The sequence below is a fragment of the Helobdella robusta genome, assembly GCF_000326865.2.
Source record: "Helobdella robusta unplaced genomic scaffold HELROscaffold_39, whole genome shotgun sequence".
In the NCBI taxonomy this organism is placed as follows: domain Eukaryota; kingdom Metazoa; phylum Annelida; class Clitellata; order Rhynchobdellida; family Glossiphoniidae; genus Helobdella; species Helobdella robusta.
Window position 1 is genome coordinate 233602 of NW_008704865.1, and position 8189 is coordinate 241790.

The window sequence follows — 8189 nt, forward strand, 5'->3', positions numbered from 1 at the left end:
TAAATATATATATATATATATATATATATATATATATATATATATATATATATATATATATATATTAAGCAGAATCACACACACAGACACACAAACAAATAAACACACACACATTCTTTATTTTTATACTTATATTATAAATTGTATTTATGTATTGGTGAGATGATCCAATAAATCAAATAATTCAATTATTCAATCAATAAATTAATCAATCAACCAACAAATCAACAAACCAATCAATCGATCATCCAATCACATTCATCCATTAGTTCGTTCGTTCTTTCCTTCATACACTCATTCATTCAATCATTCAAATAAATTTTTGACCCATCGTAATAACACTGCTTACTCATTTGAATGCATTTGTATTATATTACGATAAAATGCACTTGAGTTGAGATGAACAACAATTTCAAAAATGCCATGTTATTTTCTAATTATTTCTTTTAATTAGTTTTATAATTATTAAAATTTTTAGTTTTGATCGAATTGTCGACTTCAAATGATTTAATTAATTAATTGGTTGATTATTTGTGTAATTAGTTAATTATCTATTAATTTATTTCAAAATTTTCGTTTTAATTAATGTAAACAATGAACAAGCAAGTGACAGTAAGCATGAGAGAAAGAGTTAAGAATGAATAAATTGAAAAATTAGACCATTACGTTTTCAGATAGCTACTTTTTATTTGTAAAAAAAAAATAAAACACTTCATTTCAATCATTTTCTTTAGATGAAAATTGAAAACGTTCAAAAACACTTGTATCGAGTTTAACTTTTTTAAGTTCCATAAAATGTTTTAAAAAAAAATTCGATCCATAACGTATAGGAAAAAATGCAGTGATGTGGATGTGGAATAAAACGAATGCCAACTTTTTAAAAAATCAATTTATTGCCGGTTTGGTTTGGAAACAAAAAAAAATCCAAATAATTAAGGGAGTCTGCACTTTTTCACTCCATATGCCTTTCCTAAGAAAGCGTGTTACTGTTACTAATACATATTATATGATTTATAAAGATTTACGATGTAGTACTGATGCAATTAAACAATAAGATTGACAAGAGGAAGAGCCGGCCTGGAGTTTGGGGTGTGTTGCAGCTGCAATCAAATATTAGGAATTGAAATTTTCGTCATCATTATTACAAAGTTGTTTTCTAGTCACGTGACAATATCAATACTTTACTTTATTTATTATTTATTTATGGCACATTTATTTTTAAATCTCATTCGTTATCGACAGTTTCGTCATCACGTTCGTCTGCAATGTTATTTAACAACAGTTCGCTAGAGTTTGTTAAAATTTCATCGTACTGTCATCATACTCATGTTACCTTGGTTTTATCTTCGGAATTGAACACCACGTTCATAATTCGTTTGGATTTTATTGGATGGATGTATGCATTGGTTATCTTCCAATCTTTTTTTAAGGTCTATCTTTAAGAAAAATTTGACCACGGAATAAATAAACATGCCTAAAGAGTGGCGGATCCAGACAACTTTGACGGGGAGGGCCAAGATTTTTAACAACAATATTTGATGACTGGAAGGCAGTTTTCAAATTTCTAGAACAATCTCGTTGACGACGACTTAGAGGGGGGAAATTTCTAACAAAAATTGATGACCGGGGCGAATGTTCTGCTAAAAAATCCGCCATTGTGCTTAAAACAAATTGGTCAAATGTAATAAAGTAGGTACCAATAAATAATGAACAACAATATTTAATCAGGGTGGGATTTGAGGTCAGGCAGGCGGTCCTACTGCCCCATGCACCACCACAAAAAAGAGCCCCTTTCAGAAAGGAAAAGTAACTTTAACATATTTTATCATAATTTTGCATCAAAATTTTGTGTTTAGATTAAAAAATTGTTACAAATTTGGCAATAAAGTGAAATTAAAAGGTCAGTTCGCCAGTGTTTTTTACAAAAAAATGTGCACTGCAATGAAATAAATTGGAAGTTTATATTAAATATTTTCAATTCTCCACACAAACAAACTAGAAGACTTTTCAAAAAAATTACAAGTTTCCATTAAATAAATATGAACTTCCACGTCTCCGTTTCTTCAGGCTGTCGCACCATTAAATCCGACCCTGGCGCTATTAATTTATGACAATATGTTGATTTTGACATTCCGTAACGTGCGTTAATTTTCAGCATTTATAGGGAAAGAAACTGCTATCCATGCTGCTTCAACCTTATTCCACGTTCCTCTATTCATTTTTTTGTTCGCCAGGCTCAGACTTTTTATCTGTCTTTATATGGCATACCGCGACACTCCTCTACCATTCATGTTGCCCTCCTTTGAATATTTTCGAGCATATGTTCGTCTTTTTGTAAATCTGGATTCCAAAGCTGAACACAGTACTCGAACCAATGCTTTATATAGGTTTAATATGACGATCATATCTCTGCTTTTTGCTGTTCTTTTTATCATACCCAGAGCCCTGTTTGCACTTTTAGCTGCCTCGATGCATTGCCGCGCTGTCTTACCATTCCAGTGAATTATCACCCCTAGATCCTTTTCCTCCTCTAAATTTTTTAGTGGTGTGTCTTCGAGTTTGAATACGTTTGCCTTGTTGTTCGCTCCCATATGTATGACTGCACATTTGTTGGTGTTGAATACTAAACTAAATTGATTGCAATCTGGGTTTGTATTTTCATAATTTACATATTTTCATAATTTATGAATTTCTATTAATTAATTCATTCATTATTATTACTAATACTACAACTACTATTACTTCTATATTTATTTTTATTGTTATTTTTATGATTTTCATTAGAAATATTTTTACTTGCAGTTACATATAAGTAATTAACGAGCATAGAAACATGAGATGAGATTTATGGTTTAATTCATGAGTGTTTCACTTAACGTTTTTTTTTGCCCATAAATGGACACACACACAAAACACACACGCACAACACACACACACATATATATATATTTATGTGTGTGTGTGTGTGTGTGGTGTGTGTGTACGTAACAGAGAATAACTTTTTATTTAAAATTTTTGCTTGAAGACCGCCTCTAGATAAAAGTAGAAGTATAAGCCTCGGGAGCCGCGCAAGCAAGTAGGCAAGCGATGTATGTATGTATGTATTTATGTATGTATGTATGTATGTATGTATGTATGTGTGTGTGTGTGTGTGTGTGTGTGTACGTACATATGTCTGCTAGCAAACAAGATATGTTATAAACTCAAGTGGGTACTCTTCTTTTACTGGATACCCGCCTGAGTTTTATGGTTTGCGCTTCTTATAATGTGTCGCTGCGTAGTGATGATGATGATGATGATCATGGTAGTGATGATAATGAGGAGGAGAAGGAAGAGAAAGATGATGATGACGATGAGATTAATGACGATGACAATGACCAAGTTGGTAGGCGAATAACGATGTTTAAGGTATTAAATCTTTTAACAAGTTCTCGTTTGAACGACGAATAATTATTATGTGTCGATAATTATTTCAATTTTTTAGGTTAACTTTAAAAAATTTTTAATTCTTTCTATAAAATATTTTTACAAGCTGTTGAGCGGAAAATGTTTGCATGGCTGGAAAATGTTTAAGAAACTTGTCTCTATGCAAACAAATTTAAGAAATGATTGCATGTGTCTTATTCTTTTTCATGTTTTTGTTCCCATGCAAAACCTGGACACTAAAACAAAAATTGAAACAGCTTGAGTTGTTAATCGAGTCATCAACTAATCAATTAACTAATTAATTCATTTATTTGTTTTTAAGTTATTTTATTTTCCATGCTTAAACATTCTTACTCTGATATTTATTTTCCGTTACAATCCCATGATCATTTTATAGTACTGACCTGCTGTTGTAACAGACTCTGGGTCTGTCAGATGGTGATCTATAAAGAATAATAAATAAAGAGAATGAAGTGTCACAGAGAGGAAGAAGCTAGGTGGAAAAATGTGCGTACAAAATGTCAAGTTTGGACTTTTTAAATATTTGCAAATTGGCGGATTATGTGGAACTGTGAAAAGTTAACTGGAAAGTAGAGTTGGAAAATTGATGAGATCATACCGGAGTGGATGAGTGACATTTTGGAACAAGCTGTTGCAATGAAACGTTGAATCCAGTAAAAATGAACAATGGTAAGAAGGGGTTTTAAAGACCGCAAGAAAGATGAACTCCATCCTCTCTTTCCTTTTCTTAAAGGATTAAAGAAGATTCCTCAAAGAAGTTTCCAGAATGATTGAAAATGAAAATGTTCATAAATAATAAATGCTCCAACACAAAACTATGAGTATTCTGTATAAAGCTATCTAAAAGTGTTAGTCATTTTCTAGTTGCAAACACCGAAACAGGCATATTTGAACTTACAAGCACGCAGTTGAAGACACGCGTATACATACAAACACATAAAATCAGACATACATAACACAAGACACAAGTTTATACAAAACTACACACACATATAAACACAAGTTTATACAGAACTATTCAAACACACACACACATATACACGCACATACACACACACACAAGTGAACCCGCACACGTTTAGTCGTTTAACTTTGAAACGTGTTGCCACTTAGCACGCTTCGCAACACATACAGACGCGCACACACAAAACACATGCAGATAATAACGCGCACATAAAAATACACAAACAAACACGCACATACAAACACACACACACAAACATATACACAAAAACAAAATAAAACACACATAACATACAGGTCAAACTTCACACATATAGCACAGGTGGAAATATAAACACACACACGAACACACACAAACACACACACACACAACAAACACACACATATAAGCTATATAAAAGTATCTAGGTAGTTAATTAAAATTCAATTAATGAATGAATTGGATTTATTAAATTCAGTCTAAGGCAAGCATACATATGCACGCGCATTTCCACATATATACACGCACGTTTGTGTGCGTGTATGTGGGCGTGTGTGTTTGTGTGTGTGTGCGTGGCATATTCACAAATCGGTTGAGGCTTTGTCGGTAAGAAATAAGAAGATCGTTCTGTATGCGAATGTGTACCTACATTTGTAAAAATGTGTGTGTGTGTGTGTGTGTGTGCGTGCGCGTGTGATTATGTGTCAGTGTGTGTGCTTTTGTATGAAAATAAGTCAAATTCTGCTCGCGTGTGTTTGATTTGGACCAGTTGTAACATTCATGCATTCCATTGATCTAATAATGTACCGACATAACAACCAAACCTCACTGGCGTGGATGATATCATCGTCATCATCTGATGTATCTGATATCATTGTCATCATCTGATGTATCTGATATCATTGTCATCATCTAATGATATCTCTGATATCATTGTCATCATCGTGATCATCTGATGATATCTCTGATATTGTTGTCATCGTCATCATCGTGATTGCTGAATTGTATCATCATCACATTGGTTTTATCATCAACATTTCTGTAACTTTGTCACTTCTTCCATTAAAGTTATCATAACATTGCCTGTATGTATGATCATCATCGTCATCGTCAAAGAAGCCAACATCAACATCACTTCATCACATCAACCAGGCCCCACTCACAATATTAATTATTCTTATTCAACTTCTTCATCATCATCATTATTATTATAATCATCATTATTATCATTATTACCATTATCGTAATAACATATCGAGAAGGAGTCAGCACTTGGAACAGCAAAAGACGAAACAAAAGAGACAGCATATTGCGCAACTGACAAATAACAAATTCATTGCTTGATTAATTATTTTATTGATTAATTAACTTATTATTCAACTACAAACACACAAACACACACACACGCACAAGCACACGCATATATATATATAAGGGGTGGTGTTAGACTCTTACGCAATAAGATATATGGGCAACAAGGGATAGATAGGTAGATAGGCGAGAATTATATATATATATATATATATATATATATATAATATGTATATATATATATATATATGTGTGTGTGTGTGTGTGTGTGTGTGCGTGTGTGGACGTGTGTGACTAACCACACGTACAAATTGGACTGAATAATTGATACAACGTACGTAGGCAGAACTTACGTAAGGCGGTTTTCAAATTATAATTAAATAAATGGATGGATGGATGGATGGATGGACGGACGGACGGAGGGATGGATAAATGGTTGGATGGAAGGATAATTTGATGAATAAATCAACTGATAAATAAGCATGAACCAAATAACAAACATAAATGAATATTCAAATGAATTAATGAGCAAACGAACGAATGAGCAAACGAATGAACGATCGAATGAATGAATGAACGAACGAACGAACGAATGAATGAATAATTGATTGAATAAATGAATGAATAAATGAATGAATGTTCGAATGAATGAACAGTTGAGGCATGAAACAAACTAAAACGCGGAAACATTTAAAGAATTTAAAGAATTTTTATTAATTATATACTCTTAAATGTATTAATAAGTTTTTATTATATTAAATAATAAACGTATAATCAGTTTATTTTTACCATTTAACTAAATAATTAATGAAAAATTAGATTGTTTTTAATATTTTCAATAAAATAAAATATAATAAACAGTTAAATATTTATGAATAAATAGTAAACCAGGTTTGAATGTTATTGATAACATTTAACAGTTTCAAATGTTACCTTTCGAGTTAAGTTTGTTTTTAAGTTTATAATTTGTTCATTCAATCATGAAATTATTCAATTAATCAATCAATCAATTAATCAATCAATCAATCAATCAATCAATCAATCAATCAATCAATCAATCAATCAATCAATCAATCAATCAATCAATCAATCAATCAATCAATCAATCAATCAATCATTCATTCATTCATTCATTCATTCATTCATTCATTCATTCGTTCATTCATTCATTCATTCATTTATGGTTGCAATCATTCGTTCTAGGCACAAGACCTATACGTTTTAGTAATCATATTAATAACAATAATAAAATAATAATAATTTTAAATAATATTAAATATTATTATTATATTTTAACGAAAATTATTAAAAACCGATAATAAAATTATTTGCAGCTAGGGTAACAATACATGCTGACGCTTCTACATGGATATTAAAGGCGCCATTAATCAAAAATAATTAATAATAAATGTTGTTGTTGTTATTATTATTTTCATTTATTATTAGCAGTTGTTGTAATGGTAGTGGTAGTAGTAGCAGGAGTAGTAGTAGTGGCAACATCCACAACAACAGCAGTAGTAGCGTATGTAGTAGTAGCAGCAGCAGTAGTAATAGTTATTTAAAATGAAGCATGCATACTGAAGAGAATTATTAAATAATAATATTTTATTTTTTCAATTTAATTCTCTCGTATCATAGAGTGGAGTTGTTGTTGTTTGTTTGTGCTGTTGTTCATACTGTTAGTTTCAAAGTTGTTAATGATGATGTTGTTGTTGATGATGTTGTCGTTGCTGTTGTAATAAACGTCATTACTGTTGTGTTGAATGTTGTTGTCACGTGGTATTGTGTTGTTGTGGCTGTCGTTTTCGCGGTTACATTGAAAGTATTTGTTGTCGCATGCGTTGTAGCTTACGTAACCGGCGTGGTCTACATAATTGACGTTGTTGTTGTCGTTGTTGTTGTTGTTGTTAATGCTGCTAATGTTGTTGTTGCCGTTTTTGTTGCTGTTGCTGTTGTAATTGATGTTTTTGTTGTTGTTGAAATGGGCTTTGTTGATTACACCGCCGTTTGGGTTTATGTTGTGATGAATACTGTTGTTGATGTTGTTGTTGTTGTTGTTGTTGATGCTGTTGATGTTATTGTTGTTATTGATGATGTTGTTGTTGTTATTATTATTATAATAGATAGAATTTGTTAAGGTGTCGACATGAGCAACCGAAGTATCGTTGTTGTTGTTGTTGTTGTTGTTACACAAATACTCAAATAAAAAATTGTTGTTGTTGTTGTTGTTGTTGTTTATAATGTTGATGTTGGTCGTTACGTTGTTGTTGTAATTGTTGTTCCCATCTACGCTGAATCTTAACTCATTATCATAAGTTTGGATCTCATTTTGAAATCCGACCAATCCAGTGCCCTTCTCGTAGCATCTCTTTCCGTGATTGGCTGAAATTTCAATTTCGTGAGAGCTAATAACAGCATCGCATTCTTGTGACGTCATGATGATGTCGACGTTTTGTTCGCGTTTTCTTTTTGATTTGCGGTCTTTGGC